A 27,116-nucleotide genomic window follows, 5' to 3' on the forward strand; every position below is an offset into this window, starting at 1 on the left:
TCTTCCACCCCCCAGCCTGTGCTTTGGCAAGTCAGGTGAGGCATGGGGCTAAGTAGAGCTGTGGTGGCCCCATCCCAGCAGATGGAGCAAGGGCTGCTGCACTAGTGCTCAGTGAGGGACATTTTCTGCCATACTTGAGGCTGATAACAAGCCTGCACATGGCAACAGGGAGAGGAGAGACGATAATCTGAAGCTGCTCCAGCTCCTCAGCTCCTTATCTGGAGCTTTGCTAGGGCAGAAAGGATGTCCTCTCTATTCAGAAGAGATTGTCCATTACACCCGAATAAGGGGATGCTAGTATTCCCTGAGATGCCTGGTGGCAACCCACAGTGTCATGGAACACACTGGGGAATGCAGGAGAGAACAAGCCAAGCAGTTCAAATTTTGCTGAGTACTTGAGGCTGGTTCATCCCAAGCCCGGGGAAATCCCTGCCCTCCCCTGGCCCTGCACAGCCAAGAGCATCAGGCCAACCCTGCTCCAGCAGTTAAAGCTGCAGGGCCCCTGCCTGCACTTCTCGTGCTTCTGCTACAAGTGCCTGTGTTTCTTCCATCCTATGCCCACATTTTGTTTCTGTTTAAAAACTTCTTTTTTTTTTTATTATTTTTTTTTTTAGCAGAGGAGAAAAAATATCTGCTTAAAAATTAACTTCAAAGCCCCTAGTCATTGCACAGCTACAAGTACAGAAGTATTCCTTCTCAGTCTTTAAAATCTGGATTCTTTTGTGTTTTAGAGCTGAGCACAGCAGGACAGGGCTGAGCACTGCATTCCAGCTGTCAGACCTGGAGCTGTGCCTGCAGTCCTGTGGCTGGAAGTGGCCCTGCTGCCACAGTGTGTCTGGGGACAGCCCTGTTCCAGCCCTCCTGTCCTACCAGTGCAGTGTCTTTCCATAATCCAGTAAAGCTGCAAGTTTTCTGCACTTGTGCCCACTCTTCAAGCCCTGAAGGCATCAGTCATCTTTGTGGGGGCACCAAAATGAGGGTGGAGCAGAAGAGATTGTGCAAGATGATGAGCAAGATGCCTACATGAAATGTTTTTAGCCTTCAGCCAGCAATATAGCTTTGGTACCTTGGTGTGAATGGGCTTTCTTGGGAGCTGCGTACACCTCCACTGCCTGGTGGCTTTTCAGAGCTTCTACTTCTGATCCCAGCCAGAACAAGAAAAGATGTGGGAAGGAGTGTGCTGATCCTGGATAAAGCTGATTCCTACTGGAAGTTGAGCTCCATCCATCTGTCCCTCCCTCTGCATGCTTGTCCCCTGGGCAGGGGTGTACAGAGGAAGCATCTCAGCTGCAGTTTCCTCCTGGGCTCCTGGGGTAAGTGTACAGCAAGCTCTGCCTGCACTGGGACACCATGGGCTGGCAGGAGATGGCTTCATATCTGGGCCTGTGAGAATCTGCAGTCTATGGATGTCCTACTGTCTGCAGAAATGAGCTGTGAACCTGCTGCTTAGCTCCAGGCCTTAATGCATTCATACTTCATCGTAAACATAACTAGCAGGTGAACTAAAAACTGAGCTTATGATGGGATTCAGGCTTTCATTAAGGAATTTTGTACCTATTTTAAAAATAGCATGTTGCTGATTATTTCAAGAACCTATGCAAATGTATTGATCTGCAGTATGGAAAGCTTGCTGTGATGTGTAAATTAAGTAATTTAAATCATTCTGTTTGGTGACTGAAGCACCAGCTGTTTACTCAATGAGTTAATACCCTGTTACCCATGGTAGTTTTATAGTTGCACTTTGGTCCTTGCTGATCCACAAGAGGTAACTGGCTGTCCACTTGCTTGTCTTTACCAGCAGATAATCCCCCACTGTCTGGCCTAGGTTTTGGTTCAGGTTGGTCCCCAACCGATACTGGTAGGTGGGGTGGTTCTTTCCCAGATGCAAGACTCCATAATTGTCTTGGTTGCATTTCAATAAATTTCTCCCCTGCCTGTCTAGGTCTCACTGAATGGCAGCCCAGCTTTCTGGTGTGTCAGCCACTCCCAGTTTAGTGTCATCAGCAAACTTGCTGAGGGCACACTCTGTTGCCTCATCCAAGTCATTGATGAATATATTGAATAGTACTGGTCCCAGTACCGACCCCTGAGGGACTCCACTAGAGTCTACTTTAAGGATAAACCAAGGGATATATTAGCACATAAATCCTGCAGATAGTAGTTTGGGGGCAAAAACTCAAGTACATTCAGCCCCTTGTATCTGTTACACCAGAACTGGGCAACTACTATCTCAAACATGTAGGTGTGCTTGCAAGTGTTTGCACGTGCACAGAGTTGAGGTCTGAGGTACTGTAAGAGGTTCCTGGGAATTCTCAACTTAAAGGGGAGGCACTCAAAAAGAAGCACTGCACAAGACAACAGAGCAGATAAATGAGGACGTCTTTAACAGGAGCTTTTAATGAATCAAAAAGTTGATTCATTATCCATGTGATGCTAGCATCATTTACACTTTCATTAAGTTGTTCTCAAATCTGCTTTTTCCTAACAATAAAATAAGAATCATATGACAACTGAGGGATTATTAAATGCAGGAATCATGCACATATCATCCATGATACCCTGACCTTTAAAAGCTTTGCATGCAATGCGTGTGGTATTTGCCCATTTAGAAAACTACGTGCTTTTGGGACAACCAGCCATTGGCAGAGCTAAGTGATTGTAAGGTGAGTGGCTCAAAACTGTAACTCAGTCCTGGTAGGTAATGCTGCATCCTTTCAGGAAGAATGCAGTGTTCTATAACTTTCAGATGAAACTGGAAAAAAAAAATAATTACATGCAAATGCTAAAATGCATGTTTTAGTTCTCACATTTTAAAAATTTAAGAGGTGCTGGGTTTTACTGACAGTTTTCTTGGCAGCAAGTGAATTCTAAAGATGCACATGCAAATATTTGTCAAAACTGAATTTTCAATTTTGCATGCATACGGATTACTCCAAAGTGCTGGCATACTCTCTTGCTTACAGGAGAAAAGTAGTATCATGTGGCACGTCTGGCCAGTCATAGGAAAACTGTGTATATTTAATTTTAAATATTCTGAGTAATCCATAGAGTAAAAAAATATAGTGAAAAGAAAGTCACTGAATATATTTGAATAACAAATAAATTCAAAGTGGTGTGATTGGTTTATATATATTCCCTGAGCAAGGAGATACAAAATTAATCAAATAAATTATTCATTTTGAATTATTTGTTCAGCTCTGTTTTTACAAGGGGAGGCCTAGTATTGAAGCCTGCATTTTGCAGTTAGACACAAAAGCTCTCGCTCGTAGCATGTGTCCTATCTCCTGTAGCCACCACTTTGCTTTGGGTCTGATTTCTTCACACATGTGCACTGCCCTTGTGATGATGATGTATTTTCTGTGAAAGAGCTGCTAAAAGCAATTAGGTCTTGAGTAGTAGGCACTGCAAGTCCTGACATGCTTGTTGACCAAAAGGCATTAGAGATATAATGTTGCCCATTTCTAGTAAATCATTAAAACACAAATAGTGCTGCTTTGCCTTGGCCTTTGAGCAGAATTAGATTCAGGTTAGAGTGCATCCGTACACTTATCCCAAGAAACACTCAGTGCAGTTGTCCTAATTGCACCCCAGATATCTAGACCATATTTAGGTAGAGAATTTAATGGCTCTACTACCAAAAGTCAGTTAGCCCTTATTACATTTATTTTCATCAGAAAAACTAATAATTGTGTTTTCTCAGATAAATACAGTAATTAAAATATAATTCTTCTTTCTTTGATAGCTATGCAGGGTATGGTATTTGTCTCGTTTTGAGCTCATATAGGAGGGAAAGCAGAAAGTTGAGCTATTTGAGCATAGATCAGTCTTCTGACGTTCACAGAGCCCAGTACTGAAAACCAGACTGGGACGGTGGGTTTCTAGGCAGGGCTGTGCACACCCTCAGTTGTGCAGCTCTGTGCCGGGTACAGCAAATTGTCCCTGGTGGTTGGTGGAGCGGTGACGGTGTGCTGGGGCATGGCAGGGCCCCACAGGAAGGACAGAAGCCTCAGGCCTCACCATTTCTGTGAAGCGAAGCAGCAAGGTGTTAGAGCATCCTTCTCCATCCACTACGGGCAAGTGGTGGAGTGACAACCAGCGCTGCCGCATGGACTTGCTGAGGGGAATTTAAAGTGCTAAATGATCTGTCTCTACTCCAAAACTTGTGTGTGAGGCTCAGGGCTTTGCTTGGCACCTGCCAGCCGTGTCCTGCTGCCCAAGCAGCAGCTGGGGCCGCGCGGGTGCTGCCCCAACCTGGGCAGGAGCCAGGGCTGCTGCAGAGGGGGGTTATCACAGGACTGGAGCAGTATGGGCAGCTCATTTCATAAAAGCCGCCAGATGATCGTGAATTTTGTTGCCAAACCTGACTTCATTTGAAACATGAAAATGCACAAATGTAAGTGGCACTGTCAGCTCTCTAAAAATCACATTTTCTGCAGTCTGCAGTACTCGTTCTGTTCCATATGCGGAGGGATTTTTATGAAATGTTCCAGGCAGAAGGTGAAAAACTGTAGTGTACTGGCAAATAAAGCTATCTAGCATGAATGCAGTGCTTTCCACTTAAAGTGACTTGCATAAGTGGAAATATTATCCCCATTTTGCTGATGAAGAAACTGAAGCCCAGCATTTCCTTTGAGTCACATCCAGTGAGCAAGGATAAAGCCAAGAATGAATGTGCTGACATGCAGGATTTCCCATTGCCACCAGACAGGTTGTCTCCACTGAGAATATTTCATTCTGACTTTATAGTCGTCTTCTCCCTGATTAAAGCACCACCTCACTAACCATTTTATTTCTACAGGGAAAAAAAAAAAAAAAAAAAGTCTGTATTTTCTCCAATCTGTTCTCCAAAATATGCCTTAATGTGGCAGAAGACTTTGCATGCTTTACTTGCAATGACTGGGCACAGCTGGAAGAGGCCATGTACTAAATTAACAGATGCAACTGGTGCCTATACTAAATCTGTATATGGGCAGGTCTACAGTATATGGAAACCAGCAAAATGTGGCTCCTGGGAGACTTATGTTATCTATAAGAAATCATTATAGCTTTGGTTTGAATTGTTAACAATTCAGCAAAATGATACGAGACGTAATTATGTGAGTTATTGATCAGTGCATGTTAAGAGAGAGAGAGACCTCTATTTATAGGTCATTATGAAGTGTTATTGGGGCCTCTGAGTGCATCAATAAAATAATTTATTTCTTCACATGGATACTAAAGCAGACTTAGAAAGATGCCATGTGCAGAAAGCTGCTTATGCCAGTAAATTATATTTACATCTGCTGCATATGGATAGACGGGATACAGGCCAAGTATGTGATGGTGGGAAGCAGCTTGCTGCTTCTGTTTTGGGAAGGTTCATCACGGTTGAAATTTTGGACAAATTGGATTCTGATTCAAACTAGAGAGAGAGAGCAGTAGATGAGCTCAAAACTGGCTGCTCCAGAAACTTCATTGAGAATAATATACTATCTCATGTGTCTTATCTTTCCATCAGAGTTCTGAAGATGTTTTCTTGTTGCTGATGGCAGCAAGAAAGAAGAGAGGATCTTGCAATGAAATGGAGAAAAACATGCACAATCCATTTTACTCCAAGTTTTTGTTTGGAAAATGGAGAATGTGGAAGAAATCCATCTCTGCGGCAATTCAGATACAACCGCAAAAAACATTAAGAAGGTATGAGAGCCAAACTGTGCCAATGGTGAACCTGATTTTTCCCTCTGGTTTGTGCCTAACTCAGTATGCTAAGTAAAGACAAATCCAAATAGAGTTTTTGGGCAAAGTGCGGGGCTTGAAGATGAAGGATACAGATACAGACATTTTGTCCTCAGAGGTGGATGAATGCAGTAAATTCCTTGGCACAGAATCAGAGGGGAACAGATGCCCCCAGGAAGGTCCCCTTGCCTGGTTTTGCACCTTTTTAGGCTCCTGTCCTGCTGCCACCTTCCTCCGTGTGACAGTGGCCAGGGGCTGGCACTGTTAATAACTTGGGATGTTACCATGGGGGGGCTGAGGTCTGACTCCCCCTCGGGGAGGAGATTCCCTTGTGGCAGGAGGGGTCAGGGTAGGGGCTGTGAAGGCACAGGCAGAGAGCAGCTTTTGCCCTTGCTGCCCCTGTTTTGCCCTCCTGCCAGGACAGGAGGGATGGACAGGAGCTGCTGCCTGCAATCTGTTCAAAACTCCTGCAGATTGCAGCCTGCATGGGGAAAACTGAGCACAGGAGGGAGGAAGAAAGAGAGGACTTTTCAGTTACTGTGCCAATTGTTGTATTATGGTTGTTAAACATGGAGAGCTGGCTAAAAGGGCACCAGGTGCTTTCAGGCTTGGCTGCTGATGGGTGAGATCTCTGTTAATGTGACCATGCTTTGGGAAGCTGTCCCTTGCTTGCTGGGAATGAAAGCCCCCCTTGCAGGTAGGGAGGAAGCAGAGCTCTTCAGTGTTGCTTGTGGTGGTGGAGTGTAAAATGGGGCACTTAGAGCCACCTTCTGCACCTTGCCTATGCATGGCAGTGTGGCAGCAACATGCCTGGATTTGTTGTAAAGTTAAGAACACTTACTGATCTCTCTGCCTTCCTTTGTCAGACGGCCTCTAATCCCAGCAGAGAGCACCCTGCAAGGATGCCATCACCAGCCTGTGCTGCCCGGGGTGCGTCTGTGGACTCTCCCACAGCATGTACCAGTTTCTCCCATAGTTATTTCACTTTAATCTGTGTACTGAGCCAAGCCCAGCCAGTGACAGCTCAGCGTAGTAAATCAGAAACAGTGAATATTTTGAAAATCTGAAATAATTTCCTGCTGCAGTCATGGAGAGGAGACCAGAGGTGACTGAAGATCCTTTCCTCAAGCCCTGGTCGGTCACCTGTGGCAGAGGCTGGAAAGAAACTGACTGAAGATCCTTTCCTCAAGCCCTGGTCGGTCACCTGTGGCAGAGGCTGGAGAGAACCTGACTCTACAAGCAGGCTTCTGCTTTAAACTCAGCAAGATCCACAGTCATCTGCAGAGGTAAGTACATATTTCACAAATAAAATGCAGATGTGCCTGGTGTAGTCCTGCAAAATGCATACTCCTGCTGCTGTCACTTGTTTGTGTCTATCCAGTTTTGGATTATGTTTCCCTCTCAAATTTAATAATTTTGACAAGTTAATTTCAGCCTGTTCTTGACAAGAAACGTAGCTATGGAATAAAGAAAAAGAGAAGTGAAATGTTCCGGCATGTTAATAGCATGATCTTGCATGGCAAGCTACTTACATTTTGAGACTATTGAAAATTTTACTATTGAAGTGCATCTTGTTTGCCCAGAGAAAGGAACATAATGTCTGCTCTGCTGAGAAATGACTGAACATCTTGGAGCAGCCAATTTGTGTGCTGATAGAAGGTGACACATTTAGGCTAAACAAAAGTGTCTCAAAAAAGATAATAATAATAATTCCTAGATTAACAATTTAAGAATATTCTAGGTATTTCTTTTCTGGATCTTCAATACAATAGCTATAGCAATTTTGGTCTGCCCATTACAGGTTATGCAGCCAGATTAACCTCTGGAGCAGCACATCCTACAGCCTAAGTGAGGGTTGGTGCTAGCTTGTCAGCTCTGCTCCACCCTTGTGCTTCCTCTGCCCTCCTTCCCCACTGCCTCTCTGGCCATGCTCTTTGCTCCAAACACTGGGAACAAATGGTATTTTTTGTGATTTGTGGTATCTGGGTTTGTGTCAGTACTAGCCCAGGGCTCCTGAGGTTATCTCCTAGTCTGTGAGGGGCACATCCCCTCTCCCTTCTGTGCAGCTGTGACTGCATTTCTCTTTCAGGAGAGGAATAGCTGAGCCTGTGATTAAAATCCACCACGCCATAGATGGGACAGCTCCCAACAGGTCTCAGAGGAGCTGGTGAGCACCATGCTGGGCTCCTACTTTGGTTTTGGGGCATCCTGGCAAGCCCTGCTGGCAGTCCGCAGCTCAACCCAGGATCTCTGGCTGCAGAGGGAAGAGCTCTGTGGCTTGTCCCATCCAGCTCTGCCCTTCCTCCCCCTCCACGGGTGACAAATACTTTGGTGTGTAAATTAAAGAAAATTTAAGCAAAATTGGCTAGAGAAATTAAAGCTTCCTCAGGCAGCTTAACTTGTACAGCAACACATACAGTACTTAGCACCCTAGATTTCATTATTCTCAACAGCATAACCGGAGTCCTATTTTCACACGTTAAATATTCTTGGAATTTTTTTTTCCCAATGAGCAGACATACGATTTTTTATCTCTGTCATCAACATGCATGTTTTGTCCTTCCAGAGACTTTCTTCATATTGGAATACAGATTAGTTTTACCTATGATGTAAAGAGCTCTGATAGTTGGTAAGGCCTAGATTCCTATTTCTTATGGAAATGCATCACGGTGGGGGCTATGGGGAGCTGCTCTCTGCTTGCCACTTCTGAGAGGAGAGCTGTGCAAGATTATACTATTTTCATATCTCTTGATTTTCACAGACAATGTGAAATTTAACTGTTTGTCATGAAAAAACAGTGTTTCTTAAGTAGGGGTGGGCAGGCTTTTGAGCTCTCCCAGGCCTGACCTAGAATCCCCTGTCAGCCCACTAAGAAAGAAAATACCAAAGCCTGCAAGAAGCAGGGACCAAACAGCCAAGGCCAATTGTAATCTGTCCAAGTTAGAGGGTCCATAATTAGGAAATGAGCAGTATTTGAGATTTGTCCTTGTCACTGGTAGCAGTGAGGAGGAAAGGCTTTCCCAGGAAGCCCTATGGCAGGCAATATACTGAATAAACTACCTTCTATGTGGGTGATAACTCACCAGGAAGCCATTTGCTAAAGCAGACTGAGGGAGGCTGTGGGAACCAGCCTGGATGGAGAGTCTTGGTGAGTCCTGTCATGGGCTGTGGTGGGGTTGCATTACTGTCAACATTATCTTCACGTTTCCACTTCTTGGATTAAGATTGTATCTAATTAATCCTTGTGCTTCAAGGTTTAGGTCAGGCACCTTCATGGTCTGGGAAAGTATTTTTTGAATGCACACATTTCTGCCTAGATCTTGGTGGGCTCTTTGTTTCCTCATGTCCTGCTGAAGGCCTAGAGCCTTTCAGGGTGAGATCCAGGCAATAGAAAGCTAATCAGCAGAGAAAGGAGCACAAGGAGTCTGCCATCTTACCCACACATTGGTCTCTGCATTTGGAGGGGCTGTCTTTGAGTTTAGTGTCTTGCTATGTAGTAATCTATACTGTACAACTATGCCTATAGTAATGTATACAGTACAAGAGGTCTAACTAGATGAACTAATAGTCCCTTGTGGCCCTAAATTATGAATTTCACAGAATAATTTCTAATAATGAAAGCATTTGTAGGAATTGGCTGCCTTCCCATGAATAATCTACAAACAGAAAAGGGACTTGTTTTTGTTGAACAGACTGCAACAAGCAGTTCTTCCAACTTTATGCTATGCAGATAAGTATTTTTAAATATTCTTTGGGGGAAAAAATCTACTGCAGCCAAATCTATATAACCTGCACGGAAAAGAATCTGAAACAAAACAAAAGATATATGTAGATTATGAAAGGTAGAGAATCAAGTTGGAATTCTAATGTAACTGTATGTCATTATCAGTAGAGATCACTTGTAAAGCACTATTTTTACTTGAAGAGCTGAGAACTGGAATACTAAAGTGAAACTCTTTTTACATGTGCATTTAGAACAAAAGCTACCCTGTCATTAGAAATGATATGTAACAGTTGGATGAGGGTTGTTGTTTTCAATGTTTAGTTTAAACACAATAAAGACGAACAAAATTAAAATGTGTTCATCGATGCATGAGGATGAAGTCAAGATCAGAAGTACATTTTCCTAATTTTTAGATTTATTCAAAGACTTTTCCTTTGTATTAACTCCTACAGATGTTTAATGAATGCTTAAAACCAAACACTGCTTTCCCCTCCCCCCTACTGTGTTCAATGCATTTTGTACAGGCAACCTGATAAAAAGAATATCTGGGAGGAGGGGAAGGGAAAATCAAAGCTGATGTATCAGAACATCTACTGCATGTCTAAACACAATGAAATTTGAACTGTGTGGGTGTATGCACTCATTTTAAAGAATGTTCATTGATTTTAGTTTTATTATGTTTGGAGTTGTGGAATATTACACAAAGACCATTTTACTGATCTTTATGATTCCGTAAAAGCCTACAACAATTTGGGTAAAACTAGCTGCACTATAATTTTTTCTTTGTTTCTGCTGTTAGACTTAATGCATAGCTCTAAGTATAATGAACACAGGGCTTTGTCCTGGTCTCGTGGAAAACAACAGGAGCATTGCTATGGATTCTGAGGCTTCCAGCCATGGGATGTGTCCTAGCCCATTCAACAGATACACCTGGTTTGGCTGTGTGTGGAGCTGATCTACAGACAACATGAAGGTTCATTCATGCAATGAACCTATGGTGACAACAAATACCTACTTCTGGAAAAGGGTATCAATATCTAGCAGAAAGAAGTTGGTAAAGACCTATGAATTAATTTCCATGAGATTTCAGAGATGCAGTGCCTTATTCTGGCAAGATTCTTTCCTCCAGCTGCTTGTCTGACAGTCCACTTCCCAATGTGCTCTTGGGAGAAAGAGTGACAAAAATGTGAGCCAGTGTCCAAGCAAAATTATTAATATTTTCTTTTTCCTTAGAAAGAATAAAGGTGAATTGTCATCAGAGGAAAAAGTAAGACACAGTATTTGAGAGTGTCAGGTATAGCCAGGGAAGGGTAAGAAGGACTTAGAGCAAGGGAGAGGCAGTCCTGAGAGTTGGGGTCTATTTATAACTCTGTAGACATCCCACTGTGTGGACTTGGACAAAGTGCTCCAGATTGATGTGAATAACAGTAGCAATACATAAGACCCCTGTTGGCTTCCACAAGCTTTGAAGTACGTTTGAACCAGACTTCAGTGGCTCTGTACGTACTGCACTACCCACTCCTGTTCTCCCAGGCTGAAATGCAGACCACCTGTGTGGAGCTGTCATGTCAAAGCTTTTTCTGCCTGAGACCCAGAGGAGGTAGTATAAGGATGCAAGATAGTGGACAGAAAAGCTTTAGTGCTGAGAGACTTGTTTTTTGGGGTGGGGTGGGGTGAGACCTCCTGAGTCTTCTCCTCTCTTCTGCAAGAAGCTAGCAGTCAGGAGAGCATCAGTGCCAAGTTCCGTGGGGTCTGCACCCAGCCAAATCCATTGTCTCCTTCTTCTAAAGGTGGGGTGGGCTGTACTTCCAGGTATGGCCAAGATCTGGAAGGTGTCATGTTTGAGGGACGAGTTCCCACCTGGTTGGGCACTGCTCTGGGTGCAGCAGGGTCTGTTGGACACACTAAGTCACGTCAATTAATCCTCCTATGCCAATTAGCTGGTACTTGCAGGGAAGTTTGATGGAACAGGGACACCATGCATCTGGAAGTCAGAGAGAACAAAAGGCCAGTTGCTACCAGGCACACATGGAGCACCAGGGTAACCTGCACCTTCCAACCGGTGCTTTGTGGCTGTGAAGATACAACTGGTTTTGTTTTCCATGAGTGATATTCAATGTTATGGTTTCATTTCACCTGATGGATGAGGCATGGCATGTCTCCTATAATAAGTGAATAAACAGTGTATCATCCTGGCTACATTTTTTAAGGGTGTTTTTAAGTTTGTGCCCACAAATGTTTCACAAGGACCCACTTTTCACTCATATTCCCTATTTGTTAGGTTATAGTAATGAAACTGTGCTACATCCAAACTCCTAAGCATTGAGATAAAAAAGGTTTCCTAGGGAATGGAGCTTACACCCTAATTAACTGATGGTATTTCTCCTCAGATCGTTTGTACTGATAAATCGAAGGCTTAGGTGAGTTAAGTACTGGCTTTCACCACAACGAGCACCAAGAGCTCAGCTAAAGTCAGTCGAAGCCCAGGCTGCCCAGACCCAGTTTGGGCCTCCATGAAGATGGAGACCTTACAACTGTTGCTGTTATTGCTGATCCCAGCTGGAGAAATTTCAGTGTAGGAAATAAGCTCATGTTTAAAGAGATTGTTCTCTAATCCTGGCATGTTTCAAAATCCTGGGTGAGATTTAGTTAAATCCATGAAGGGAAAAGAGATGAAATTCTAACCTCAGTGTCCACAAAATTCTAAACCAAAACTGGCATTGCACAACCTTTAATGAGTTTATCTCTGTCTCACAGACACACCAGCACTTACTTGCACACTCTACCTGTTCGTTGCAGGGAGGTGTTGCATGCTGGGAAGCTGGGTGACATGTCAGTGTGCCAGGGATGCCCGTGGCTGGACACAGGTAAACCTCTGCTGGTGCCGTAAGTGCTACTACTGCCTTGCCCTGCTTCTCAGTATTAGTTAGACACACGTTGGTTCAACTACTCTGCTGGGACCATTGGAGATTGGAGTAGAGGGGATGCAGGGACTGACCATGTGCTGTGTAGGAGATGGGGCTGCAGGAAAGGGGCTGTGTGGGGCAGCAATGGCTTCCTTGCTTCCTTACTGGCAACCATACACAGTCGTGATTACTTATCAACTGAATTCCTGTGTGAGGAGCAGGGGCTCTAAGAGGAAAGTTTCTGGTTTTGTGTCACAAAACTCCTTCAGCAATGCTGTCTCAAAGGGCAGCATTGATAATGTAAGCATCAGGGGTAAAGAAGCCCTATTCTGCAGTGCTCCTGGCACTTTGCCATGCTATCCTTTATTTTTCCCCAATTAACTTCTGGAGTGGCCATTCAGTAAGTGTGGGGGGGATGTCAGCAGTCCTTATGCAGCAGCAAAGCAATATGCTTCCACTAGATTTTTCAAAGGAGAGTCTTCAGGCTTCAGCGACAAAGTATTTGTGACTTCTTATATGTGTACAGGTCTCTTTCAAGACTCTGAGTTGTGTTCTTAAAAGATGTCCCATTTAACTGCAAAATAATGATGTTGAGGCTTTAAAAAACTTGTTAATGATTTTTTCACCACCACTTAATTCCATATATTGTCAAAATAAGGAGCTCATGCTTCAGAGGAAGGCGGGTGATCCTGACCTGTAGTTTTTAAAATTTATTGGGAATGTCAGTGATTTTGTCTGTTCTAGGATCCAGTTTGCTTTTGTTGTTTTTTTTGTTTGTTTGTTTATTTGTTTGCTTATTCAGAAGGCTGTTGATCAGCATCTACTTTTTGAAGTAGTTTCATTACTACATGAATTCAGAGTGTGCACAGGGTGTTCAGTTTCCTTTTATAGGTGCTTGCTTTTTTTCAGGGTATGTGCCTCAGACCCTACATAATTGTGCTCAATTTTGGACAGACGATCCTGGCTTGCCCGAGAAATACACTTATCTCAGGTGACATCTATCTCAGCAGCCAATAGTGTAGTCTGTAAAAAATGTCAGCACTGTGGTATTGTGTGAATTTTTTTCTCAGACTGGCCTTGGTCTCCACGTACAGTGAGAACCTGGGCTTCTGCGTGCTATAAAAAGAAAGACACTCCTCTTCGCATAGACAGGTCCCATGACTGAAAAGTTCCCAGTTTCCTTTTCCCTTGCTGGAATTATCACCATTGTCCATAACTGCATGAGAAGCCAAAGATGGGAAAGTCATGGTGCAAATTCTATTCAGGAGTTTCTCAAGGTGGTATTTTTGGGACAACACTGTCCTTTGCATTCACTTGTGCTCTTCCAAAAGCATGATGCTGTGGAGAGCATTAGAAGGTAATATTTGTGTTAACTGGATTCAGATACCCTCTGGCTTTTAGTCTCAGTTTTGCACCCACATTTTATTGTTCCCAGATTTTTGTGCCTGAATATAATTTACTGCTAGTGCAAATGTCAAGATGTAGCCATTTAGCTCACTGATTTGTGGGAGCAATGAGGTAATTTTATGCCTAGGTCCTCTCATTTGTACCTGCCAGCACTGCAGAGACCGTCTTTCCTAATCAAGCATTAAAAGTTCTTCTTGATTAATCTCTGACTTTGTTGGAGCCATTCCAGATTTAAGCCAATGTAATTCTTTTCAGGATCAGACCCATTAAGCATTTTCCAATGAGTAATATACTGTGTCATTCTTCTTCTCTTAAGGATTTCTGAAATTATGGAAGGACTGATGCAGATCTGGGAGACACATGGCTCTTCTGACTCCACTCGCAGCCTCTCCCCACTTGCCTGGCTTTCAGAGATTGGTCTCTAGGTGAGATTTCTTTATTTCAATTTCTTTCTATGTTGTGTGGGAAGCATTAACAAATGTTGAAGTGTGATACTGTCGATCCAGTGTTCTGTGTGGCCAGGCAATCAGGACAGAAATAATTAACACAGAAAGTGGCCTGCCAGTATCCTGCTGAATGAAATTGGAAGGAGTTCAAATACAAAAAAGATTTTTTAGCTTACTGCTTCTGGGCTACACGTAGCAATAGTAATTTGGAAGGACAACTGCCAGCTTCCATTTCGGACTGCTTGACAGCACTAACTAGAGCACTAAGAGCATCGCTCCATTTCAGCTGGAGCCGTTAGGCAGATTAGGGGTGGGGAACATTATTTCCAGACGGGAAAAGAGATCAGAGAGGGGATCAGGTGCTGCTTTGTTGCAGTGTAAGAGAGTGAATTCCTCAGAACACAGGAGGAAATGTGACGTGGGGAGGGTCTCTGGTTTCCAGCCTGCCACGCAGATGCTCACTGTGCCCTGGCTGTGCGGAGACTCCCTGCTCACCTTAGTGCCTGCTTCTTCCTCCCTGCCACCTCCCTGACCCTGAGCATGTCCATCCCTGCATGCAGCCATGCGGGAATGATGGCCAGGCTCATGGGCGTGGCCATGTACCCTTGCCCCAGCTATGTTGTTTTCCCTGTAGGGTGATACAAGGGAAGGGAGGGACTCCTGCAGCTCTGTGAAGACCACTCTCCCCTTCCTCTTTCCACCAAACAGACAGGCAGCTGTATCAATTAAGAAATCTTCCTTAGGAGCAGGGATCTCTCCTGCTGGAGAGGTGATGTCAGGTGATGATCCTTTCTTTTACCATTGATTGACTGAGCATCTGCAGCCAGGTTAACGCCGTGTATTTGTATGACACTGCTGTCCTTTAGCTCATTTCCCTGACTTTTCCTCCCACCATGCTTGCAGAGCCATCCTGCTACAGCAATATCCCATGCAGGGAGTAAAGAAATAAGGCAAAATGACAGTGCTTTACTTGCTGTATACTGGTTATCTACACTGATAAAATTGCAGCTGTATAGACTAAAACTAGTTCTGTCCTGGCAAGCACAGAAGCTGCTACATACCTTTTGTTTCCTACAACTAGCAGTGCATCGCTTCGCTTCACATCTCCCTGCATCAGGAATATACTCGGTACTTTAGTGTTTTCAGAAATGACAAATGAGTAGATCAATAGAAGAAAGAAGTGAAGAAAAAAATGAAGAGTGGCAGCCTTCTGAAATGGTGCTCAGACTGGCGGGCTGAGATGCATGTGGTGAGACTGCTGCTCAGTGAGCTACTGCACAGTGCCTGCCAGTTTGCATATACAATGAATTGCACAGCATTTCTTCTAGATCCCCAGTTCTGCCTTCTTACACTTAGTGATCCTGAGATGGTCCACTTGTAGCTCTGCCACTCGTATATGTCATGAACAAGCCACTACCCAAGGTCTTACAGGCCATGACCTGCTCTGTAAAACCACTGGACACCTAAAGATAAAAACTTATATGCAGAAGCTATGCATTATTGATGCTTACAGGTAAGTCTTGTCTTTTTACTTTGTGGCTCATCCTGTTGAGAATGAAAATGATGGTCAGCCTCCTGACTCTGTTGTGAAGCAGAGTCATGATGGCAACCTGAGGAGTGAGGAAGGAGCACTGGGATCTAGTTGATTATTACCTTTGGAAAATGGCTCCATTACCTCCTTGTGAGAGCAGTGTTTCTCACTGACATTACATCACTTGCTTCCTATCATACAAGCTCTTTCATCTTGGCCTGGAGGTCTGGGGAGCTTTGCCTCATCTTAGAGCTAGGCATGGCTTGAGACAATTTATTAAAATAACGTCACAATTATTGTTAAGTATTTGACTTGAGGTTTTTTTCATTACTTCCATTGCATCTCTTTTTTCAAATTTTTACTGAATCCATGTATTTGATTTTTCTTATGCATCCTGAATTCCAGTTTTAAGACTGACCTTGCTTAATTTGACCTTATCTAGCTGATTTCTCATAGACCTGCGTTTCTAAACAGTGTTAAATGGAGTACGTTTCCTTGTATCTTCACAAGTAACTATGTCTCCTACAAAATTCAAACCATTAAAAGTGAGGGTGATAGGAGAAGCTCCACGAAATGAGTGAACTTTATATAAATATTCATAATCATGTCAATTCCACTCTTTAAACAATTTCTGAAATGTTAGTTTGCTCTAACAGCTGGTCAGAAGCACAAAGGTTAGGTTAAGCTTCCTTCGTTAATGGTTTGGTTCAATGCACCCAGCAGAATAATGTATTTTATCAGTGAGGGAAATGATATTGGTTTAAGAGGTTTCATGTAACAGTCATATCCTGGCCAAATGTAATTTTGAAAACAATCAGGGCCATTATGGCTCACACAGAAAGAAAGATAAAGACAGATAGCTGTATATGGGTTTTTAATAAGTAATTCACCCTGGGTCTTGAAACATCAGATTGCCAAGTAATATTATTAATGTATAAGCATGTTGGTAAAATCATGTATTCTTTCCCATTGGTTGACTATAGATATGTTTCTGATGCAAATATCATGTAAGTGTATTGAAGCCAAGCTATGTAAATAGACTATATAGTACATCCATCAAGCAGTTGACTTGATTATGCCACACACTAAAGAGCATTTTCTGACATCAATCTACATTCTGCCTAAATAGAACATTTTTCACCAATGATATTATGCACCATTTACTGTATATTTGATACTAATTGTTCAGCATATCAATCACCTGTCACTCTGAGAGTTTAGTGATCTTTGCAACTTCTTCTGGCAACTTGGAAGTTAGAGGCAGTTGGTTACCTGGCATCTGTTATAGTAGACCAAGTTTTCCTGGATGGCACTAAAATCTTCCCCTGGGAAAGGAGAAGACTAAAGTGGTGGGTAAGGGTGTGCCAAATTGGTACTTGAAAAGGAAAAAATGTCACCATTTTGATGTTCATGGAGATTAGGCTACAACAGACTACAAAGGTTATCAGATGCTAGTCACTTATTCTCCACCTTGCTGTTTGGAAGCAGGCTTTTATTAAAGGTTCAGGATGAGGACTGACCAGCACAATAGGACAGGGAGGGATGGGAGGTGCTGATTCACCCTTTATACTGATCTGCTGTGCCATTTGTTTTTGTGAGTGAAAGACGCAGAGGCTCTGTGAGCTGCTTCTCTTGCAGGAGTGGCTAAAAAGAAGATGTATATCCAAGGAGAGAAGATCTTTATTTTTGCATACAGAGTCTGCATATATGGCAATTGGTTACCTGTCAAAGGACAATTATACTGATAGCTAAAGGGCATGGTTCTAACTATCAGAACAGTTTCAGCTGCCTGATAAAACAGGATCTGTTTTAATATAAATATGTTGAACTCTGATCAATTTTGACCATCTACTTCATGTATGAAAATGTGAAGATTTTAAAATAAATTTAGCAGCAGCTGGAGGGGGACTTAATACTGACTGTTCTGTATCTGTCACAGCACATACATTATTGAACTAGAAAACTACTGGAAGCAAAAGCTTTAGATACAGGAGAAGAATATATTGATTTAATCATTGCATTTTTTCTGCAGTTCCCCTTTACGACATTTTTTCACTATGGAGCATGTTCCATCTACTTGCCACACACTTTATTCATGAAGCAGATCATGCCTTTAATTTCCTTTATAACCCCTTTTTGTTCCAGGCTTTCCCCTCTCCAGACCACCAAAGCTCTCACCCAGGTTCTCATCTTCTCCTAGCTCAACTACCATAATCTCTTTCCCTCCAAGGCTATTGCAGTTCTTCCCGCAAACCTGTTCTACAGTCAGTCTCCAAATCCCACCCTTGCTTCCTTGTCCTGAGCTGGCCACTAGCTTGCCCTTGTTCCCAGGGAGGCTTTTCACCACTAGCACCCAGACTTAGCATTGATCCCCTCACTGTTCACACTTGGCCCCAGTGCTCCACCCCAATATAAAAACCACAAAAAAAGCTTTCTAGAAGGATACCTAAATCTACTAGTTTTACCCCTCTCCAAATCCTTCCTGGAGTTTCAAGAGTGCTCAAGTGCCTGCTGCCTGGCAGGGAGGCTTACTGGGGGCACTGGGGGCAGCCAAATGCAGAGGGATTGTGCTGAGCTGCCCACAGGAACGGTGGAGGAGGGGGCAGATGGACATTGTTTTGTGATAAACAGTAAATTTTCTGGGAAATAGCATTTCAGGGGAATAAAAAACTGTTAACAAATTAGGGTCAGACTCAATAAATTTTCAGCCAAGTAAAATATCTGGGAAGTGGCAGGTGGCAAGAGGTTTTGAAAACCTTGAGACAATTCATTCTGACATTTAAAAAAAAGCAAACCAACAAGCCTGTTGAATCTTTGCTTTGAAATGCATTTCTCAATTCCAAACTGAACTGAATGAAGGGAAAAAATATGGAAAAAGATTAAAATAACACCAAACTTGCAGCAACATTTTGTCTTGGGTTGAATGACAAGATCTGACCGATCTGAAATATTTTTACCCCATGGGCTTTTTCAACTGCAGAGCTCAGGGTTGTGAGTTTTTCCCAGCTCCACCCAGCCAGCCACTGGTGACATGCACCACCTGTACTGAACGTACGGACTGGCTGTTTCTTTTGCAACCTGACCCCTAAACTTTAGTAATCTGTTTCTTCTTCTCTCTGTTTTTCCTTTTTCTTAGAAGATCAACTCATTCAGATGAAAGTTATAGTCTCCTTACCAAAGGACTGTGCGTTAACTCAAAAACTGAGCCCAAATCACTAATGTTAAAAAAAAATAAAAAAAAGAGAATAAATGTGAGCAGTCTCTCATCAGCTTTATTTTTTTCAAAGGCATGATCCTATACCGCTTGCTCGGGGATGTGGTCTCCCTCCTGCTCTGGGAATCAGCAAGCTCAGAGGTAGTGACTGTCCATATTTCTCATGAGTTCTTGACTCTGAGGTTTCAGACTTCTCCAAAAGGTTTCTCTGAGTCATTCTGGGGACATCTACGACCCATCATCAAGCAAGTCAAGGAAATTCAGGTACAGAACTGCCTTGTCGGTGTATGTTTTGCTTTGGATCTTTTCAGCTGTCATTGTGGAGACCTTCTTCCCAGGGGTTATTTGTAAAAGATGCTTTGATTCTGGCAGCATGTGGGTTTTATGCGTGTCAGGTAGTGCATACAGTGCCCTCCCTGCAGTGGCTCCTTCCTTCACTCTGCTCTCCCCTCCCATCCTCTGCACAGTGCTTCAGCTGTCCCCTTCATCTCTGCCTCCCAGCTCCCTCCTTCCCACCCTCTGGCTCCGTCTTCCAACACCGAAGGAATTTGCTGGATCTGCAGCTGTTTTGGGAGGGAGAGAACTGTGTAGTAGCAGCTGCAGCAGCAGTTGTAGCAGTGAATTACATGAGGATACAGATTATCTGAGCACTTGTTTCAGAGAGCTACAGCTTATCTAAGATGTAGACTCTGCATAAGCAGTATGGAAATGACAGCAGCCCAGCGTGACCCTGCTGCCTTGGTTTATTTGGGCCCTTTTCTGCCGGGGCCATCATGGGCTGGGTGGGGAGGTAAGTGCAGCAGGACCAGGGGCTGTGGGCAGGCAGCAGCCCTGCCGGCACCTCTGCCTGCCCAGGTGACACTGTGCATGGCCACGAAGCAACCAGTGCAAGCTCCTCAGGGCAGGAAACGTTTCCTTTACCTACCCATGGAGCATCATGCAGAGCAGTGATGGTTTATAAATAATAGATATTTAGAAACAGTGAGGAAAAAACCCTCTGCAGAATACACCCAGCAGAACGTTACTGAGGCATCCTTGAGACTGCTGGAGCCACAGGCACGGTGAGCAAAGCCATAATGTCCCTCCATTCATCTCTCTAACAGTCACCACTCTCTGCTTTACATAGCTGTTTACTTTTTCAGGCATCTTATGCCATAGCATTAAGACACAACAGGGTGTGCTTTACTGGGACATTAATAATACATCGGGTGTGTTGTGAGCCATGACTGCAAAGGCTGAATGACTTCAATAGCCCAAGAAATGTATTAATGCTCCAGTAAACCACATCCGAGAGTGGTAATTCAAGTTTTATTTTGTAATTTTTTTAATTACATGCCTTACAGGATACTATATGTGACGCTGTCCAACGGCACACATAGGCAATGAGGGGACAGCCAGCCCATGGGCAATGCTGGGTGGATTGGCTTCTGTCCCCTGTGTGTAGGGGGGGCAACTTTAGTTAGGGAATTTTAACTAACTGCATGTGGCTGGGGGAATGTCATGGCAATAGGAGAGATAGCCTGTCTGTGCAAACCTTTCTGACATATATAACAAGGAGGTTGGTAATGTTATGAAGCGTACAAATACATACTAGAAATTGTAAGATGGGTTATTTGCATGTGCCTAATGCTGTAGGTAATCATATCCTTCAGTAGGAAAAGATGGGCTCCTTGTTAGCAAGAGAAATTATAAAAGATAGGAAGAAAAAGAAAGAAATTATATCCCAAAGAGTGCAGGAAAGAAGGAAAGACAGGCGCCAGTTTGTAGGAAGCATCTCACCTCATTAAGCATCTTAATTCCCTTTTATTGTCCGTACTGCACTGAAGCCTACAAGATGTATGCATGATTTATAAACTGTGCTGTGCATCAGCTGAGCGATTTTATACAGGGCTCTGGAAGGCCGACACACGTGTGGTGCTTGTGTTTGGTTGGGTTTTTCTGCAGCATTCAAATCTTGCCTGATTTCATTTGTGGTGTCACTTGGTTCTGCTATGCTTGCATGCTTTTGTTTTGATAAATGTTTAAACACCTCTACAGCAAATGATGCCAGGTAAATACAAGCCTGCTTTACTCTGACATAATTTTAAAATTAATTCATACCTGGATAGACCTGCATTTCATTAAAGCCCACTAAATAAGAGTAGTTGATGTTTATTCCAAGGAGAGAAAGCTTCATGGATAATTTTATAGTCATTTAATAATTTTATTTGTTCAAGTTGGAATATTTTAACTCTTAACTCTGTTAGCTGTACAATGATGAAGAAAATCTAAAACAACAGTGAAAAATGCTGGTGTTCAGATTCTGAAATAAATCCAATAACAACTCTGACAGGATTGATTACAACAGAATCAGCAAAACCTCTAGACTTTTTTTATGCAGTTTGAGACATAAAGAAGATAATGAAAGATGTTACTTGACAGTAGTAGGATCTATGTTTACAGCTAAAAGCAAACTGCTCTGATTTTTTGTTGTTGAAACTTTTTTCCACTGCAAAAAACAATTTTTGTCAAAATTGACATATTCATGAAATTATATTAATCGTGATGACATATTCTGCAAAAAAAAGGAATATTTTTCAAGCGATCCTTTGGAAAATTTTATTTGGGAAAATGAGATAAAATCACAAACTAAAAGCACTTTTGAAATTAAATTCTTCATGTGTATTTATTGTTTTAACTTAATTTTATGTTATGTCACCAGGAGTATTATTTTCTGTGGTGTTTTTTTAGAAGCTAGTCCTCTTTGTCTTTACTCTCTGCGCCTTTCTGCATCTCTGGGTAATTTCTCCTGCAAACACACAGCTCCCAGCACTGCACAGCTGACTCAGATCTACCTGTGTGCTGAGGCCCTGTGTCCTCTGGCCACCTTCAGCTCTGGTCTTGTTTCCCTGTCATTTCTTGCAGACAACTTTCTGTGAATCCAAACTCAATGAAGATGAGACAGAACAACTAATCTTCCCCAATTCATGCCTTCCCTGCTAGTCCCCTCTTTGATCACTGCGGACAACCTCACCACCGTGCCTGTCGCTCAGGCCCGTAATTTGTGTGTCATCTTTGACTCGGACCCTTTCTCAGGTCCTCACATCCAGGATATGGCATAATCCCACTGACTGCTCCTGCTTAGCCTCTCTAAGATGTTGCCTTTCCTCTCCATCCCCATGACTAAGGCCCTTGTCTCACCTCTTCTGTGTCTCAATTAGTGCAACACATTTTATATCAGGCCCTGACAAGTGCAGCATTGGCCTTTTTGTGCCCACTTAAAATGACACTGGCAATACTCTTAGCTCATTAGTCTCCCATTTTCTGTCCATCCCTCCATCTCCTCTTTCTGTATTGCACCAAACGTTGCTTGTTTGTCCTCATTTTTATGCTCCGTCACTGTCAATTTCCATTTTCAGTTATCAACAGCTACTTAGTGCTACCAGCTGGGGTGACCCTGATTCCAGCTCCCATCGCCCATGAGCTGGGTGCCCAAACTTGTACCCCCAGCTCCTCCCTGCTGCCTCTCACTTTTGAGAGGACCGTCCCGCAAGCAGGTGCAAGCTGCTTTGCATCCTTCTCCCCATTCCACAGTGAAACTCTCTGAACCCTCTTTTCTTAACTATTACTAGGCTCTTCATTTTTTGCCTGTACTGTCACTCAATATCACCCTGTTGTTCCCCTGTATGCCATCATCCATTCTTCTGTGGCCCAGCTTTGTCTCTTGCCTTATCCTTACATTGTGAGGCTTCAGAAGCAGGTACCATCTTTCTATTTTGCCTAATGCTTTGAGGCTCAGCTCACAATTTGGTCTCATGGGGTAGAAGTCCATTATACTCATACATGCATACACACACGTGTACACATTATGATAATATAAACTGTAATTATTAAAATTATTAGCATGAGAATATGGCATGGCATATATCAACTGATGCCTTTTAATAACTTATTTAATATTCAACTACTTTATGGTTATTATATTATTATTGTTATTTGAATAATTAACTTTGCCAGCTATTATGTACAGATTTGAAGACTTATTTTCTAGATCAAAGCATCTCCCACTTCTGTTATAATGAAACACTTGAATTCTTGGATGGTCTGAACAGGAAACTTAGGTAAGAGTCAAACTGTTTCATTACAAACAAGCAAAAGATGCTTTGATCTAGAGAATAGGATTTTAAATATTAATTGTTCATCTTAAAGATAAGATCTAACACAATAAAGTGCATTGCAAATATAAAGTGAAATCACAGAAAAGTGCAGCTATTGTATTGCATAGTGTATGGAATATGTCGGGAAGATCCATTCAACACATGGGATGTGTCAGAAAGCTCCCTGCCCCCCACCCCAGCTGCTGAGAGTTTCAGTGTTCAGCAAGCAAACTGTCCTTCTCTAACAAAATTTGAGTTGAAAGCAGAGAGAACATTGCTGCATTTTAACGGTGATGGTGAGGTCCAGTCAGACCCAGCCCCCAGCTGCAGGTGGGAATGGTCCTGCTACACAAAGGGTGATGACAGAGGGTCTCTGTGGATCCAGCTCATGCAATCCATGGCTGCTGCTGGTACGGCACTGGAGGAGATAGCTGCTTGTGAGGGAGAACTTGAAAAATCTTAGATTTGCACTGTCATAAACCCCAGTCAGTTCAAAATTAATTTTTAAAACTTCTTTCTATTCTGGCACACTTTGAAATGTAGCTTGATGCTCTCATTTACAGTGGGTGTGAAATAGCTGCCTTTTCCATGAATAGTTGTTCAGGTTCTGGGTTTTGATGAGCTCTTGCAAGTACATAATTTAGATTTCCACTTAAAATACACTATTGTGCTATTTTACTTTGCTAACAGAATGCACGGTAGTGTAGATGTTTTGCAGTGTCACCGGAAAGCAGCAGGAGAAAAGTACTAAAAATTGCCAGTGAAAAACATGAAAAATTACTGTGAGAGATTTATTCACTGTACACACGTGCAAGAGCTATCTTCATCCAGAGATTTCCCCTAAGCCAGGGCAAAGGTGACCGTTTGTTAAAAAGTCCTCCCTGCCCCTGCTGAGAAATCTGGAGCTATCCCCTCTTTCAGGGCCTGTGAGCCACATGGAGGTGCTGAACTCCCAGAGAACCTTTTGGGAACAGTTAGGTGATAGATGAAAGCATTTCATAACAATCTCCATGGAGACCAAAACTGGGGTGGCATCCTCCAAACTGGTAGTGGTAGAAAACCCTGTTGGCAGTGTCGATTAGTGGGGGCTGCTCTCAGAGTCACGGGCTACCCCGGGTGATGTAGTTTATCTCGGTGTGAATGAGATATGACTCATTGGCAGACGCTGCCCAACCAAACATGCAGAAAACTCGTGTCAGTGCTGAATCAGAGCCTGAAACATGGATAATTATTTAAAGAGAATTGTGAGAATGCCATGAGTTTCAAGATGCTCTGCACTGCTGAAGAAGTGAAAGCCAAGAATTATAGATGTAGTGATAGGAAGCCCTTAGGATTTATTAACTGTTTTGTTTGGACTTATTAAAAAGGAGTGACACACATTAAAATATAACACAGGAATGAGATACCTAGCAGCTCTAGGGCTGTGACTGAAGAGGAGCTCTGTGATAAGGTGAAGACTCTCTATTGCTTACCAGTGACAAGGCACTAAGCAAAATGAAGGTGTGGTCTTGCATTATAAATTGTTCATTAAATTCAAGTGTTTTCTCAAACAAATATTGTTCTACAAATACCTCTAGGAACAAACAGCCCAATTCTCATGAAATGCATACTCTTAGGCATTAGTCTGAGACATTTCTGATGTGTTTATGACAATTCAAAGCACTCTGTAGCCGTGTTGTTTCAGGAAGATGTGCGCTGGCACTACAGGGAGCTGGGGTCTCGGCACAGTGGCCAGGGAGGGCAGGAGCCTGGCCTATAGTGGCTCCTTTTTGGCTTTGCTGCCTCCCATGTGTGAGTGGCTTTGCTGTTCTCAGCTAGGCAGTACTTAAGACATTGGCATCGGTGTGGAGAAGGTGGACAAGTGATACTGCTTTGGCAACTCCTTTTTACTGTGTCTTCACAGTGGTATTTCTTCAGGTTGCCGGAATTGCAGGCTGGGCCCTACTTCTGTGTTTACGCAAGTCTCTGTGCACTTCAAGTGCTGTAGGAATCACCCATGCTCCTCTCCATCTTCCCACCAGTCCCTGGTGACACTGCAGGGACTGCCCCCAACAGCAGGAGTGTGTGTTCCTGTTGCTTCCCGCTCCTTCCTGCTGCCTGTCATCTCTTTCTGTGTTGAGTTACTTTGGTGTCAGCATCTTTCTTGCAGTGCAGATGTGAACTGGATATGTAGAGGTTTCATTCCGGATCTGTACGTGCACACTCGCTCCTTTCAAAGCTCTGTTTCCAAGCTGCTTTCCATGAGGATATGTTGTCCTCCCACTGCCATCTCCCGAGGGCTTGGCTGCCTCTGGGGTTCTCTGCTTTGGTTCTTAATAAGCAAGTGCAAGCCACAAGCTAAATAAATCTCTTTGGCTTATTTTGTTACATCTGTACCAGCCTTTTTAGTCATGCCAAAACAACCCTGGGATCATTTATGTGCATTCAGGAAATTCTGCCTTGCCAGTGTACATTTTAGACCATGTGAAAACAAGGCATCTGGGAGTGGGGAATTTGAAATGTGTAAGTTCCAGTCCTGCTTCCTGGAAGCTCAGAGAGCATTGCTCAACAGGTTATGACATACTTTTGCAGAAGGAGTTCCAACATCTGCCCGAGCTATTTCACCATGTCCCTTCAACTAATTGTTTCTGTGGTTCAGACCAATTTTTTTCTTTTTCGTTTTAAAAACAACAACATGTTGAACCTAACTGGGATAATTGAGGTGCAACTGGGGGTAGCCACCTTTCTTTTTTGGAAATAATTGTCTACTCCCCCTATGATATGACAATATCAGTGTGTCAGATTAGAAATCCAGTTGCACTGTCTTCTACCACAGGCACATGTCCTTTTTGGTGGTTTTTTTGTTTGGTTGTTTGTGTAGTGTTTCTTTTTTCATTTGGGTGAGCTTCACTGCAGCTTATTATTATTGAAAGTTAGACTATAGATTGAAGGCTCATTACAAGGATATGGTGTACCATGGGAAAAGCCTAGTTATATAAAAGCTTGGCCTGAGACTCCCCTGCTTTGTGTTCTGCAAAAGCTACTGCAGACATCCCTGTTTTTTTAATTGATCTTATAGATTCAGTACTTGGACATTTAGAGTATAGCTTTGCTTTGGAAACTTGCTTATTTTACTTGAATTTGCTCAAAAATCAACAGATTGAAATGATCTGACAGATTTTTGAATGCTGGCCTAGAAAAAGAAATAAAAAGCCTTCTCATATAAGGTGAGCCAGCTGTCTCCAGAAGAAGAGTTATCACTCTCACCAGATTTCCTGATGCCCAGAAACTCTGATTAGGCAGGAAGCCTTTGCTGGGGCAGGCAGAAACACTCCCCCTCTGTTGTGGGCAGGGGCAGCCACAAGTGCCTTGTGCAGCTGAAGCAGTTTGGTGTGATGGAGCTGAGCCTGCCCAGCCCAGAGCCACACCTAGCCAGACAGTGGGGGGTGCCAGCTCCTTCTCTATGGCAGAGCAGCCCCATACCTCCACGGGGGCTTTGCCCAGAGCAACTTTATTTGGAGCAGCTCCTGCAGCTCAGCTGGGGATCCAACCCCTAACCTCCCACTCCATGTACCCCGCTTCCCCATCTTTCCCGCAGTGGAGATTCCTGCATTTTTAACAGAAATCTTTTAAAGCCGTGATGCTCCCAAGGATGTAGAAGAGTGTTGTAGTTGCTATTTTACTTCATACTAAAAAGTTAAAAAGCCCATGAAAACATACAGCTATGTGGAAATTAATGATGGTATCTCTTGTAGACTAGAGCTGTGTATGTACCTATCTACTCATAATGTTTTAAAATATACATAGCAGAGTGCAGATAGTGATAACACATTTGATTTTATCCACTACAAATATATATAAATATATATGTATCTCACACAAATAACTTACCTCTCTCCTACTCTCTCTATTGATAAAATGCATAGAGGATTTATTCCATCCAAGTGTGCTTCTCCATGTTATTCATCTCAACTGTGCACTCAGAAAGTTCAAATATTTAAATTGGTTTAAAGTCAGAATATTAATGGCAGTTCTTAGAAATTCAGTAACAGCTACAT

The 27,116-nt window shown here is 43.0% G+C and overlaps 1 long non-coding RNA gene across 3 annotated transcripts in view; it reads left to right on the forward strand.

Moving 5' to 3' along the window:
- The first annotated feature begins 5,512 nt into the window (after positions 1 to 5,512).
- The window catches only part of LOC127386878 (uncharacterized), a 32,753-nt gene continuing 11,149 nt past the window's right edge, over positions 5,513 to 27,116 (forward strand). The window contains exons 1-4 of one of the 3 annotated variants that reach the window (XR_007889998.1): positions 5,513 to 5,676; positions 6,801 to 7,001; positions 14,069 to 14,177; positions 19,017 to 19,207. This is a non-coding gene — a long non-coding RNA (uncharacterized LOC127386878). Of the gene's footprint in view, positions 5,677 to 6,604; positions 7,002 to 12,244; positions 12,307 to 14,068; positions 14,178 to 19,016; positions 19,208 to 27,116 lie in introns of those variants that run through there. The other 2 variants (XR_007889999.1, XR_007890000.1) reach the window with 2 other exon arrangements.

This window comes from Apus apus, chromosome 7, assembly GCF_020740795.1.
Source record: "Apus apus isolate bApuApu2 chromosome 7, bApuApu2.pri.cur, whole genome shotgun sequence".
Lineage (NCBI taxonomy): Eukaryota > Metazoa > Chordata > Aves > Apodiformes > Apodidae > Apus > Apus apus.